The sequence below is a fragment of the Phascolarctos cinereus genome, unplaced genomic scaffold (assembly GCF_003287225.1).
Source record: "Phascolarctos cinereus isolate Bilbo 61053 unplaced genomic scaffold, phaCin_HiC Scaffold_2;HRSCAF=192, whole genome shotgun sequence".
NCBI lineage: Eukaryota > Metazoa > Chordata > Mammalia > Diprotodontia > Phascolarctidae > Phascolarctos > Phascolarctos cinereus.
This window is the reverse complement of record NW_027555625.1, coordinates 346,474,460-346,489,436: the sequence shown is the minus strand read 5'-3', so window position 1 is coordinate 346,489,436 and position 14,977 is coordinate 346,474,460. Positions and strand designations below refer to the sequence as shown.

Sequence of the window (14,977 nt, the reverse complement as noted above, 5' to 3'; positions counted from 1 at the left end):
TGTGGGGAAGAAGTATAATTTGGGAAATCAGGTGATATTAAAAAAAGAGAGTGATAAAATTTTCTTTTAAAAGATTGTAGAGAACAGAAATACCATGGGGTAGGTAAATGTTCCAATTCTCAAAAAAGGGAAGAGAATAGGGTCTGCAAACTGACTTTGATTTCTGGCAAAATTCTAGAACATATTATGAAAGATGTGGTTAATGAATTTCTAGAAAAGAAAGCAGTAATCACAAAGAACCAATGTGTCTTCAGCAAGGATATGTCATGCCAAACTAACCTTATTTCCTTTCTGTATAGGATTACTAAATTGGCAGAAGAAAGGAATGCTGTAGATACAGCTTTGCAAGATTGCAATCAAGCATTTAATAAAGTATTTCATGCTATTCTTGTGATGAAGTGGAGAGACATGAACTAGAAAGATACATTTTTAACAACGATATGGATAAATGCATAATGGAATGCTTATCAAATATTCAGATAATTCAAAGCTAAGAGAGACCACCAACAATCTGAATAAGTCAAATTTCAAGATTTTTAACAAGCTAAAACATTTGACCAAAATCTATTACAATGAAGTTTAACAGTCATAAATGTAAAGCATTACATTTCAGTTAAAAAAATTCGCTTCACAAATATAAGATGGGGGGCAGCTAGGTGGCGCAGTGGATAGAGCACTGGCCCTGAAGTCAGGAGGACCTGAGTTCAAATCCAGCCTCAGACACATAACACTCACTAGCTGTGTGACCCTGGGCAAGTCACTTAACCCCAACTGCCTCACCAAAAAAACCCCAAAAAACACACAAATATAAGATGGGGAAGAATAACTAAAAAGCAGATTCTGTGAAAAATATATGGGCATTTTAGTGCACTATAAACCTAACATAAATCAACAAGGTGATATGACAGCCAGGACAGCTAAGGTAGAGTGTCTAGGAATAAGAAGGTAACAAGCCACTGTTCTCTACTGGAATAATGTGTTCAGTTCTGGATGCCACAGAAGTGCTCTGATAGGCTAGGCAAGCATTCTTAGTCTGGAGTTCATGAACTTTTAAAAAATATTTTGATAACTATTTCAATATAATTTCTTTTGACATCCCAAGTATTTTATTTTGTGCAATTAAAAAATATATTATTCTAGAAGGGGTATGGTTTAGAACTCTTGGGCTAGCATGTGTCAAAAGCAGCTAACCAGAATAAGTAAAGGGCTAAATGATGATTGGTTTTCGGGGGGTTTTTTTGTTTGTTCATTTTGGTGAGGCAACTGGTATTAAGTGACTTGCCTAGAGTCGCACAGCTAGTGAGTATCAAGTGTCTGAAGCCGAATTGGAACTCAGGTCCTCCCGACTCCATGGCCAATGCTCTATCCACTGCACCACCTAGCTGCCCTGCGATGACTGGTTTAAGTAATTAAAGATTTTAAGTATGAAGATTAGAAGAATTATAGGGAATTTTTGGTATTTGAAGAACTATCATATAGAAGGGATTAAATTTGTTTAGCTTAGTCTCAAATAGTAAAACTAGTAGAAATGGGTAGAAGTTGCAGAGAAGAAGCTTTAGGCTTAACTTAAGGCAAAATTTTTAACACAACTATCCAAAAGAAAAATGGGCTGCCTGTAGAAGCAGTCTGTTCCCCCTTATTCAAGGTGTTTCAGTAAAGGCTGGATGACTATATGTCAGATATATTATAAAGAAGATCCTAGATAACCAGGCTTTGAAACTTTGAAACCCTATGACATACAGGGTGTTTCAAAAATATTGGTGAAGTTTTAAGCTATTGAAGATTGAAACTAAATTAAGAGTTTGGGGATAGTGTATATGTCAGCATTTTCTGTGTCTAAACACAGATGTATGAATAACTGCCCTTCTGACTAAAGTTATAATCAATATTTTGCATGACAATTTCTACAAACATTTCATTGTAAGATTATGAAACTGAATTTGGTACTGCTATAAATGCTGAGGCAATCATAAAAATCTGGATTACTTTCCATTCACAATTTGTAAAGGTGATTAAAGCCAACTTCATATCATTAGAATTAAAGCAATAGCTAATTAGTGTGATGGATTTATTCCACATTCAAGAATTAACCTGCAAAAATCACTTAGGTGTTTTGACTTAATTGCATGTATAACATGTTAGTTAGTTCATTAATGAGATGTCTATTAATACATCAGTGACATACTACAAATTTCAAAAGAATGAATATTTTTCTAGAACTTTCAAAGGAAAAAGTATTTTACTATAGTTGAATAACATTTTAAAATGCAACTGAACTCAAAAAGACATGATCATTCAAAATAAATTTCTTTCAAACAACTTGTTTAAATATGACAGAACAAGCATTATGATAAAAGGCTACAATTCAAAAACAGCAGAAGTGTAAAGTAGGCCAATATTCTGAAGTGTTCAATAATGACATATCTGATCACCATGTCCAAACTGTTATGATGTTAAATGGCTTGAGATACTGCTACCTTATAACATTTCTCCAAAATTTAGTTCAATCTGATTAATATAATTTCTGAAGTAAGTAAAAAGCCCCAAAAAATTACTAGAAGCAACTGTTCTCAAACCTGAAGAGACACTGTGATTGAATGCAACTAAACTGCTTCAGCTCACCTAGTCTGTGTCAATATCAAACCCCAACAATATTCTTCCTGTAGCATATTTATATTAAGATTCTTTTTAGGACTAGACCTGTCATTTCATCAGCAGAGGAAACTCTCATTAAGAAACAACTTCTACTAAAGTAGATCAGTACCTATTCTGCAACTTAAAGTTTTAAAGAAATTACATTAAGATTATTTCTCATATATAAGAATGGAAGAATCTAACAATATAAACTGCAATACATAAAGTACTTTTTATGCTACTATACAAAGTACTTACACACAAAGTGCTTAATAAATGTTTGTTAAATAATTTTTTACAAACTAGGTACATAGGAAAAAAACAAACCATAAATGCGAACAGCAGCTTATAAAAATAAGTACTAAGAAAAATAAATTGTCTAGCTCTACAAAGCAGTACTGTGGTATAGCAAATAGAATGCTGGACTTGGAAATAAGGAAAGTTCACGTATGACTCATACTTACTAGCTGTGTGACCAAGTCATTTGAACTTTCTATCTCAGTTTCCTTATCTATAAATACCTAAAGTACTAACCTCATAGTGTTGGTGTCCATCTCAAATGAGATACCACACATACCCTTTGAAAACTTTAAAGCCTTACATAAATGTCAGTTATCATCATTACTATTGTTAATGAGTACTTATTCATGCTGAGTGGGAAAAAACAGTTACACAAAGAAGTTAAATCAAAAAACTTTTCAACTAGAAATGTATTAGAAAAATATGAAACAAGAAAAGAATCTCTAAAAATGATTTAAAACTTCTTGTTGAGGGATTTTTTTCCCACACAGAGAAAATTTTAAAAGAAATGTAGATGAAGAGAAAAAGTGAATCATAGGATGAAATACTGATTCTTAAGATTCAAAACAACACCACTACTTCAAATGATAACAAAGTGAATTACCAAAAGCTGAATTTTGGAGTCATATTTCATGCCCAAATTTCTATTACAACATAAAACTCCACAAACACTAAAGTAATTTAAAAAAAAACTACAGAAAGCATTATTTGCCTCAGTTTTACACTATTTTCCAAATTGAAAAAACTGGTCCTTTTCATTAAAATTATTAACTGCAAACTGAGGAAAATTTGTTGGATTTGTTAAAATAGAGATCTTTGGGGAGTTGGAGGCAGCCTGTCATTGAGGTTCCAACTAAAAAATTCTGTGCTACTGCAAAAAATCAATGATCATATAAAAAAAAGTAAGTATACAAAACAAAATGAACTAACTTTAATTTTATGGAAAAACTGATTTACCAGACACAGCTGGAATATACACAGAGACACTGAGTCTTAACTTCAAATAACTTCATCCCCTATAAATTTTTCAATGAGATTTATTACTCTTCACTGATACAAAATGACTTTTTTTTTTCAAATGAACATGCCTCTCCTCAGGTGGAGAAAATGTTAGAAATAAAATCCTTACTATGGGACCATCCAAAAAAATTTCTGGTCTCATTTCTTAACTCAAATAATTTTTCTACCTTAATTTGGAAAACATTTGAAATTCCAGACCAGGTTCATTTCTGAAAATAATATCATGGTTTCAGTACACAATATGTTTCAAAACAAGTTTCCCAACTGCTCAGTCTGAGAAACTCTGGTGCTTTAAAACCTTTACAGCATTTTATAAAAGTCTGTTTCCTTCCAACTAAATGTGTCAAGTAAAGTCACAAAAACTTTTGTACCAGGTCTGAAAACCTGATCCCTGACCCGCCCCACCCCACCCCCAACCTTCACAAGTATCTAAAACAAAAACCAAATCCAACAGCAAGAGACTGGGCTAAAACGGGTGGCATAGTAGACAATCATGGATTTGGAATCGTGAGTCGAGGTCTATCACCACTTGTGTGAGCTTATGCTAATCATTTAATCTTTCTGCGCCTTAATTTCCTGAAAAATAAAAACATTAGACAATGTCTAAGTTCCTTTCTTGTTCTATAAATCCTTTGATATGAAATTCGTACTCTACAACTAACAATAAATGTAATCAGAGAAAGCAACTTCCGTGTTACTAAGGATAAAACGAAATAAGATGCGCTCTGCAAAGCCCACAGCAGCGTCAGATGTCACGCTTATTAATAACACGTCTATAGCGCTGAAACGCTTAAGAAGCGCTCCACCGCGAACGTCCTGCGACAGAAACGGTGCGGGGGAAACCGCAGCCGGGAGCGGGGAGTGACTTGCCACAATTGCGACTATCCCTACCCCTGTGACAGAGGCTGTCACCTCCCTAGCCCCGCTGGTCACTGCCGCGCCCCGGGCTGCTACAAAGCAGCGGCCCCCGAGCCCACGCTGTCCGGGGCTCGGAGAAGCGCGCCCGGGCCCCAACGTACGCCCAGACGCCGGCCTGACACGGGGACCAGGGCCCAAGCCCAGGGCGGCTCGGGGTCCGAGGCACGTCCCACCCCGCTCGCGCCGGGCCTCGGCGCCGGCTCCCGCCCGGGAGTCCCGAGAACAGAAGGTGACGGACACACGGCCCTGCACGCGGGTCGGGCCCGGTCCCTCACCTGACGGCGAAGAACACGATTCCCGGCCTCGGCCTCCGAGAGCCACCGACAAGCACAAAGCGATGGCCGCCCCCTGCTCCCTCCGCTGTCAAGCGCCTTCCGTCTCGCCGGCGTTGCAATCGCTGCCTTCCGCCGGACGGGCGCCCGGACCGCCACAACATCCGTTCCGCCTCCTCGGTTCCCCCGCCAATCCCGAGGCAGTACGAGGGCCGGGCCCTGTTCCAACCCACCCCCCTCCCACGACCCTCCCGCCCGGGGGACTCACCTGCTCTCCCGCAGGAGGTACAGTGGCCAGAAGGCTAGACCTGTAGTCCACATTTCAAAGACCTATTCAGATACGACCAGTGTGGGCAAATCATTTCACCTCGGTTTCTTCTCCATCTGTAAAATGGGGATAATAATAGCATGTTCCCATACAGGGTTGTAGTGAGGATAAAATGTGATAAAATTTGCAAAGCGCTTTCTGCTATAGAAATGTGAGTGGTGGTAGTGGTGATGGTGGTAGTGGTAATGGTAGCAGTAGTAACAGCAGTAGTAGTAGTGATTGTAGTAGTAGTAGTAGTGGAGGAGGAGAAGGAGGAGTACCTTTGGGATGCGCTTTTGGAAACCCTAGAGACTTTAGATCTCCTCATTTTCAGATGAGGAAACTGAGAGACGGGGCTCTCTCCATTGTACCGCACTGCCTCTCACTGAAAACAGAATTTAACTACATTAATGACAACATTTTGAATTTTTTTTTTAAAGAACCATTTTTGCACAAATTAACTTAAGATTGGAGAAAATAAGGCAGTTACTTGGAATCAAGAGACCTGGCTTAGAGTCCTGGCTCTGATATATAATAGCTGTATGACCTTGACCAAGTCTTGGGCCCCAGTTTCCTTAGTTCATAAATGAGGCATAACAATACTTAGAATACCTGTCTCAGGACTAGGGAAAGCAGGAAAGTGCTTTGTAAACTATAATGGACTGTCTAAATAGCTGAGTTATTACTGTCAATCACTACAAAATGTTAGTTATTACCTTTGTATATTTGTGCCAGAACAGTGCCCTGAATCTATTATTAACATTTCATGCTTAATGAGATAGCAGGGATTCTAAACTTTTTTGTGTCATGAACCCCGTTGATTGCCTGGGGAATCTCATGAACCTCCTCAGAATGATGTTTTTAAATACATAAAACAAAATAGGATTACAAAGTAAACCGATTATATTGAAATATAGTTAACAAAAAAATTTTTTAATTAGATTTCATAAAGGGGAGTAAGATATAAAACTATTGGAAAGGGGCCAGGTTATGAAGGACTTTAAGAACCAAACAGAGGTTTTTATACGTGATACTGGAGGTAATAGAGAGCCAGTGGAGTTGACTGAACTGGGGGATGACATGGTCAGACCTGTGCTTTAGAAAGAACACTTTGACAGCTGGATGGAACTTGGAAGTGGAGAGAAACCTGAAGTAGGAAAACAAACCAGCAGACTACTGCAGTAGTCTAGATGTGAAATGATGAGGGCCTGAATCACGGTGGTGGCAATGTCAGAGGAGAGAAGAGGACTTATATGAGAGAGGTTGCAAAGGTAGAAACAACAGAACTTGGCAACAGGTTGGATATGAGGGGTGAGAGTGAGCAGTCAAGGATAATACCCAGGTTGGGAGACAGGGTAGATGATGGTACCCTCAACAGGAAGAGGGAAGTCTGGGAGAGGGAAAGGTGAGGGGCCAAAGTTAATTAGTTTAGGATATGTTGAGTTTAAGACTGAGATGTCTAATAGGCAGTTGGAGTTGTGAGACTGGAGATACGGAGAAAGGTTAGGGCTGGATAAATAGCCATTCTGCATAAAGAGGATAATAAAATCCATGGGAGCTGATAAGATGACCAAACAAAATTGTATAAAGGAAGGTAAGAAGAAGGCCCAAGACAGAGCCTTGGGGGACCCCCAGAGTGAATGGGCCTGACTTGGATGAAGACCAAGCAAAGGAGACTGAGAAGAAACAGTCAGACAGATAATAGGAGAACCAGGAAAAAAGGAGTTTTATGAAAACCTAGAGAGAAGCGGTGAGGTGACTTGGCCAAGTAAGTAGTAAATAGGTAGTAAGTAGAAGAGCCTAAACTGAAACCAAGGTCCTCTAATCCCAAATCCACAGTTCATTATAAAATACCACACTGATTGGAAGTATAACACAGCTAGGTCTGTGCTTGAGGAAATTAACTTGGCATCTATGTAAGGTATGGAAGGGGGAAAATCTGATGGAAGGGAGGTCATTTAGGAGACTATTGAAGTAATCTAGGTATAAGGTGATCAGGGACTATACTGGGGTGGTGACAGTGGAAATGGAAAATTATGTGTATAAGAGTTTTTATCCAAACAAGGGATAGAGAGGACCACAGGAATTAAAATGGATAATTTTGATTGCACAAAAATTTTTGTATAAAATCAATGCAGTTAAATTAGAAAGGAAACACTTACCTGGGAAAAAAAATCTTTGAAGCAAGTTTCTCTGACAAAGAAATGCCTGATAACCAAAACATATAGGGAACTGACTGAAATATATTTAAACAAGAGCCATATCAAAAGATATGATCAGGCATTGTCAAAAGAAGAAATTAAAGCTTTCAGCAACCATGCAAAAAATGTTCAGGGTCTATAATTGAGAAATAATAAAAAAAATACAACAGAATATAATGTTCATATGTGGTTTTCTAAGTCAAAATGCAGCTCACCAGATATTTTTAGTTGCCCCCATTTCTATTTGAGTTTGACATCACTGTTCCAAATCACCAATTATAAGAGAAATAGAAAACAACTCTGAAGTTCCAATTTGCTCTTATCAGAATGGCAAAGATGATTAAAAAGGGAAATAATAGTCATTGGAGGGGTTGTGGGAGGACAGTCACCCTACTACACTCTTGTTGGAACTGTGAATTGATACAGCCATTCAGGAAAGCAAATTGGAAACTGAGTATCTTTTGACCTAGCAATATCACTATTAGGCATATATCCCAAAAGGGTAAAAGAAAGAGGGAAAGGACCTATATGTACAAAAATATCCATAGCAGCACTTTTTGTTAAAGAAAGAATTGAAATCTAAGGGGATGCCTATCAATTGGGGAATAGATGAACATAAATTACAGTATATGACTGTAATAAAATATTATTGTACCATATGAAATGACAAAAGAAAGATTCAGAGAAATATGGGAAGATTTGTATGAACTGATGCAGACTGAGGTTAGTAGAACCAGGAGAATGATTTGTATAATGACTATAACATTGTAAAAGAAAAATAACCTGAGAACTCTGTTTTAAGGAAAGGACCAGCCATGATTCAGAGAATCTATAATAAATAATGAATGCTTCCCATCTCCTGACAGAGGGGTGATGGAAAAGAGGTACAGAATATGGCATACATTTTCAACTTGGCCTATGTGTGGATTTGTTTTTTTGAAGATGTTAAATTGTTACAAGGGAGAATTGGGGGGAGGGGAGGCAGGGATTGAGGAGACAAAGGGAGCTAGTGACAGTGCTGTCAATTAAAGGAAGAAAGAAAAGAGTTTCAATGAAGCATTTAAAAAAATACAAGAAATGAAAAGGCAGTTCAGAATTGGAGCTACCATGTTGAATTGAGTATATACTTTTTTTTTAAACCACCTTATGAGATCCATGGTTTCATATACAAGCCTCTTTTTCTGTTTTTTTTATATAAAAGTGTTTATGTTTATTGGTGTTTATCAAGTTCAGAATAACAAAAAGTTTAAAAAGTTTCAATAATATGAGGAATTTTTATTATTTTTATTTTTATTTTATTTTATTAAATGACCTCTAAAGCCCTTTCCAGTTTTAATGTTCTCTGACCATAAATCTCCTTGGCTCTCAGCAAAATATTGCCTTCAGTACCTTATCAGTCGGCACTACACGTAGAATGGTTTCTCCTTTTTCTTGCTTCCCCCTTCCCTCACTTCATGTTGTTTCCCCCTTCCCTGCCACTTTTCTGAGAACAGTTGCCCCCTGATTCAATCACAGTAAAGACAATATAAATCAGCTAGTAAACCCTAACAAAAGCAGGGAGAGTCTGTAAGCTACAACCAAAATAACTGGCCATGCCAGCGTTATAACTAGCAATTCTGTCCCCTTGGTCAAGTTAATGAATTAAGATGGGTAGAGTGTGGGGCAGCTAGGTGGCACAGTGGATAGAGCACCGGCCCTGAAGTCAGGAGGACCTGAGTTCAAATCCGGATTCAGACCAAACACTTGACACTTACTAGCTGTGTGACCTGGACAAGTCCAATTGCCTAAAAAAAAAAATGGGTAGAGGGGAAGAGAGACCTTGCGGACTGTCTATGGACATAAGGTCAAAAAGGAGCAGAGGCTCTAGCCTAATTCTGATGCAGAAGAGACAGTGAAAAGCAGTAGTACTATGTCCCCTGTGGAGGAAATGTCTTGAGGCTGCTACTGAGCAAACTTCTAGGGAAGCAGTGAAAAGATTGGTTAGGGGAGGAGTTCATCTGAAATATGGCTATAAAGATATGGGAGGGTAAGTGCCTTTTTGGCAAATTCCTGTTTTAACTATTTTTAACTATACAACTATACTGACTAGATGCTCTACACTTATTCATTTGTTTCTGCCTGAAGAAAGAGTCCAAATGCTGTCTGCATTCTCTGAATTTCACAGCCTTGGGGCGATGCTATAGTCACCCCATGGTAGCTGCAGTTCTGTTCATTTCTTCTCTTACTCTTTTTCTCCTTTCCTCCTCCCTTCCTCTACCCACTTCAAAGAAAAACTCAGTCCTGAAATCCTTCTTATTCTGGAAGGTATTATGTGAATAGCAGAATGTCCCATCCCAGCCTTTTAGCCAATGATGTAACCAAATGTTAATCCTCTGAAGTACATGTGTGCAGACATGTGGAGAAGGAAGATTTCCACATACTCATCTCAAATATCCCAGGTTATCGTTACTAAAAGACTGTAAATTTCCCTCTGACTGAGAAGGGAAATCAAAATTAGTCCTATCCATGAAGGTCTTATTAAAATTGATCATATCAATTCAACACTCACAGCCATCATTCAGCAGATATGAAAAAGAAACAGGCAAAAAGAGCCTCAGTGTCACTCATTTGCTTTTGTCCATCAGCAAATTTTGCTATAAATGCTAATCTCTGTCTCCAGTGAATAGTTACAAAGAACACACCATTTCATTTGGTTGTGTATACAATGCTGGTTATCTTACTGAACAAATTTTTACTGTTTATAAATCCACAGAAAAAGAGCAGCAAATCAAAAGAGAGAACCAGGTGTTTACACAGGAAGGCCCTGTTTGTTCAAAAAGATTTAGCACAGAAAGGATGTGTGCAAATTTTTTATTTACAGAATTCTGGAAATGTACAATGCAAGGAAAATAAATGTTAATTAAAATGATTTAATATTAGGATAGATAGCATATCTACAAAATAGCAAAATCTTTGGGACACAGTAATTATAGTAACATTATACAGCATATCTTGTATAGTAATACTTCTGGAAGGCAGAGGTAACATTAATTTGAATTTTTTCTTGTCTAAGCCTGAAATTTCATTGGTGTAGGCTTCTCTCAGTGTAGAAATTCTCTCCATAAATGCAAATGAGCAACTCTTCCACAACATATATTCTTAAGAGACTTAACCTGGGGCACTAAGATGTTATGTGACTTGTAAGTCTTGAACCCAGGTCTTTCTGACTCCAAGGCCAGATATATGTCTACTATCGAAGCTGCCGCTGTTCACTTGATATTAGATGCAAAATTCTCACTATGTACTAAAAATTTAATATTACAAATGTCAGAATGTTAGAAGGAACCTTAGAAATCATTTTGTCCAACCCTTTCATTTTATATATGAAAGAAAGATATAGATGAAAAAACTGAGGACCAGAGAAGTAAAGCTGGGACTAAAACTTGCTATATGCTAAATATATAAATAAATATAAATAAATTTCCCATAAACTCATCTTAAGAAATTGTAATGCTTCTGATATTCATATTACCACTTGTCCTAAAATTTTGATCTAAGACAAATACTTTTTTTCTCACCTATATTTTATAGTAAACTCTTCAGAATATTCAAAAGACTGAACTTGGTCTTCTGGAGAACAAAAGAGAAAAACCTAGGGATTGAATAAAAGATTTTTAAAATAGATCATCTTCTACTTTAATAGTAGTTTGTATATTATACAATGTGTTATATAATACTACATCACATATAATATATTGTATATGTTACATAATATATATTATATTAGTAATTATATTATATTGGTTCAACTAGTATCTACTAATCTGGTTGTTTTTAAATGTCTCATCTTCCTCCATCAGTGCCTCTAAACACCCAGAAATATTGATTAAACCAAAACAAAGTCCAAGGAGAACTTGAATAAATCAATCCCTATTTCTTTCTTTTTTTTTTCAGCCAAAGACAAGGTTTATTAGAACATCCATCATATTGGCCAGATTCTTAAAGAGTCTGAACAATAGTGAGCTATTGTCTAGATTATAAGAATCTGAGCAGTGGCTAGATTGTAAGAATCTGAGCCCCAATCTGTATTTCTAGAAGAAAAAAAAAGTCAAGAATTATAGTTTGTTCTAGATTAAGGTTAATGTACAAAACAACAGTGGAAGTCTGTTTTATATAAGAGAGAAAACTACCAAGAATAGACATCTGAGAACAGGACTAGAAATTTGTCTGTTTACAGTTGTTGATGATTTACTGCTTGGCCTCTGCTGATCCAGGCAGCGTGCTACAGTGAAAAGAGTACTACATCTAGAGTCAGAAGTTCTGGGTTCAAATGGCAGACCTCTTAACTATTCCCTGCATGACCTTGGAAAAGTCATTTAACTCCCTTAGACTTAGTTTTCTAATCCATAAAATGAAGGAGTTGGAATAGATGAATTCAGGATCACCTTCTAGCTCTAAATCTATGATCCTTTAAGTTATAATTTCTCTATTATTTATATTTCCTACTTAACAAATTGAATTTAAGTCAAAAATCATTCATTAAGTGCCTACTACATGTAAGTCACTGAGCTAGGCCCTGGCAAATGACACAGCCTCTGCCATCAAATTGCTTATGGTATACTAGTAGGATTGTCCATGAGATGTTTTCAGAAAAACCTGGGAACACTTGATGCAAAGTGAAGTGAGCAGAACCAGGAGTGACAGCAATATTGTAATGATGATCAGCCGTGAAAGACTTAGCTACTCTGATCAATACAATGATCCAAGACAATTTAAAGGACTCATAATGAAAAATACTATCCATCTCCAGAGAGAGAAATGATGAATTGAGTGCAGATTGAAGTATAATTTTTTACTTACTTTATTTTTCTTTTTTTGCAACATGGCTAATATGGAAATATCTACTGCATGATTTCATATGCATAATTGATATCATATTGCTTGCCTTCTCAATGAGTGAGGGAAGAGTTGGAGGAAGGGAAAGAATTTGGAACTCAAATTTCTTCTAAAATTAATGTTAAAAATAAATTATTTCTTAAAGGCTGTCCTTGATATCTGTGCTTTCAAAGAGCCTTTGTAATAAGGGGAGACCCACTCTGGGAAATCATTCTCATACTTTGACAAAACAAATTCCCTCATTGGCCATGTCCAAAAATGTGTCTCATTCTATACCCTGATTCCATCACCTATCAGGAGGTAAACAGTACAATTCATCATCAGCCCTCTGGAATCATTTATCATGACTGATAACATGGTGATTAGAGTTCTTCAATCCTTCAAAGACATTTATTTTTACAATGTTATTGATGTAGTATAAATTGTTCTGCTGGTTCTACTCAATTCACCATGCATCAGTTCATACAAGTCTTCTCAGGTTTCTCTGAAAGTGTCCTTTTCTTCATTCCCTAAAATGCAATAGTATTCCACTACATTAACATAGAATAATTTGTTCTGCCACTCCCTATTGATGGGCACTTTGTATCCAGTTCTTTGCTACTACAAAAAGTACTGCTCTATTTTTCTATTTAGGGGGCCTGTTCTTATTTTTTTTTAACTCTTTGGGGTATAGGCCAAATAATAGCATCACTGAGTCAAAGGGTATGCTAATTTGGGGTATATTGTTTCCAAATTGCTTTTCAGAATAGCTAGATGAATTCACAGCTCCACCAACAGGGCATTAATGTGCCTGTTTTTCTGAACCCCCCAACATTTGTTACTTTCCATTTGTGTCACTTTTACCAATTTGATGAGTATGATGTAGAACCTTAGAGTTCAAATAGGAAAGTTTTAAAAGAAATGAGTACAATTCATTATATACTTGGGAAAAAAAAAAGAACAGGATAAAATGGAGATTCACAGTTTCATAAAGAATTGTATTTTATGTTACATGGTATGTATGGAAATGTTTTAGTGTTTGGGTTTTTTGGTGTTTAAGTTCCAAATTTTTTTTAATTTTTAAAAGAAAGAAAAAGTACAATGCAATTTCCCAAAGGCAATCAAGTTTGCTCTTCTCCATCTATTCAATTCTGGACCAAGCTCATTGTAAGTTCTGCAATGTCAGTCATCTCATATTGTCATGCCCAGAATAAGTATTTGCAAAAAAATTTATCCTGAAGATAACTGAAATCTATGATATAAAGAGCCCTGACTACCAAACATTTAAAGAACAATTAATTCCAATACTATATAAACTATTTGGAAAACAGGTAAAGAAGGAGTCCTACCAAATTCTTTTTATGATACAAATATGGTGCTGATACCTAAACCAGGAAGAGCCAAAACAAGAAAATTGTAGACCAACTTCACTAATGAATATTGATGCAATAATAAAATATTAGCAAAGAGATTACAGCAATTTATCACTAGGATAATACACCAGATGGGATTTATACCAGGAATGCAGGGCTAGTTCAATATTAGAAAAACCATCAGCATAATTGACCATATCAATAATAAAACTAATAGAAACCATATGATTATCTTAATAGATGCAGAAACAGCTTTTGACAAAATACAGTACCCACTCCCATTAAAAACACTAGAGAGCGTAGGAATGGAGTTTTCATTAAAATAAATAGCATATATCTAAAACTGTTAGCAAGCATTATATGTAATGGGGATAAGCTAGAAGCTTTCCCAGTAAGATCAGGGGTGAAACAAGGATTATCCATTATCCATTATCACCACTGTTATTCAATATTGTACTAGAAATGTTAGCTTTAGCAATAAGAGAAGAAAAAGAAATTGAAGGATTTTGAATAGGCAATAAGAAAACAAAGCAATCGCTCTTTGCAGATGACATGATGATATACTTAGAGAATCCTAGAGAATCAACTAAAAAGCTATAATTAACAACTTTAGCAAAGTTGCAGTATATAAAATAAACCCATATAAATTATCAGCATTTCTATATATTACTAACAAAGCCCAGCAGCAAGAGATAGAAAGAGAAATTCCATTTAAGAGAATTGTAGACAACATAAAATATTTGGGAGTCTGCCTACCAAGACAAAACCAGGAACTATATGAACACAATTATGAAACACTTTTCACACAAATAAAGTCAGATCTAAGTAACTGGAAGAATATCAGTTACTCATGGGTAGCCAAGCTAATATAATAAAAATGACAATTCTACCTAAATTAATTTACTTATTCAGTGCCATACAAAACTACCAAAAAATATTTTATAGAGCTAGGAAAAATAATAACAAAATTTATCGGGAAGAACATAAGATCAAGATCAAGGAAATTAATGGGGGGAAAATGCAAAAGAAGGTGGGCTAGTCATACCAGACCTACTATATTAGAGAGCAGCAATCATTAAAACTATTTAGTACTGGCTA

At 36.3% G+C, this 14,977-nt stretch overlaps 1 protein-coding gene across 1 annotated transcript in view; it reads right to left on the bottom strand.

Annotated features, from left to right (window-relative positions):
* SAR1B (secretion associated Ras related GTPase 1B) overlaps positions 1–5,275 on the bottom strand; it is a 32,504-nt gene extending 27,229 nt beyond the window's left edge. The window contains exon 1 of the mRNA XM_020991220.2: positions 5,148–5,275. The gene's annotated coding sequence lies outside the window, so the exon portion shown is untranslated. The remainder of the gene's footprint in view (positions 1–5,147) is intronic.
* Positions 5,276–14,977: the final 9,702 nt, after the last annotated feature.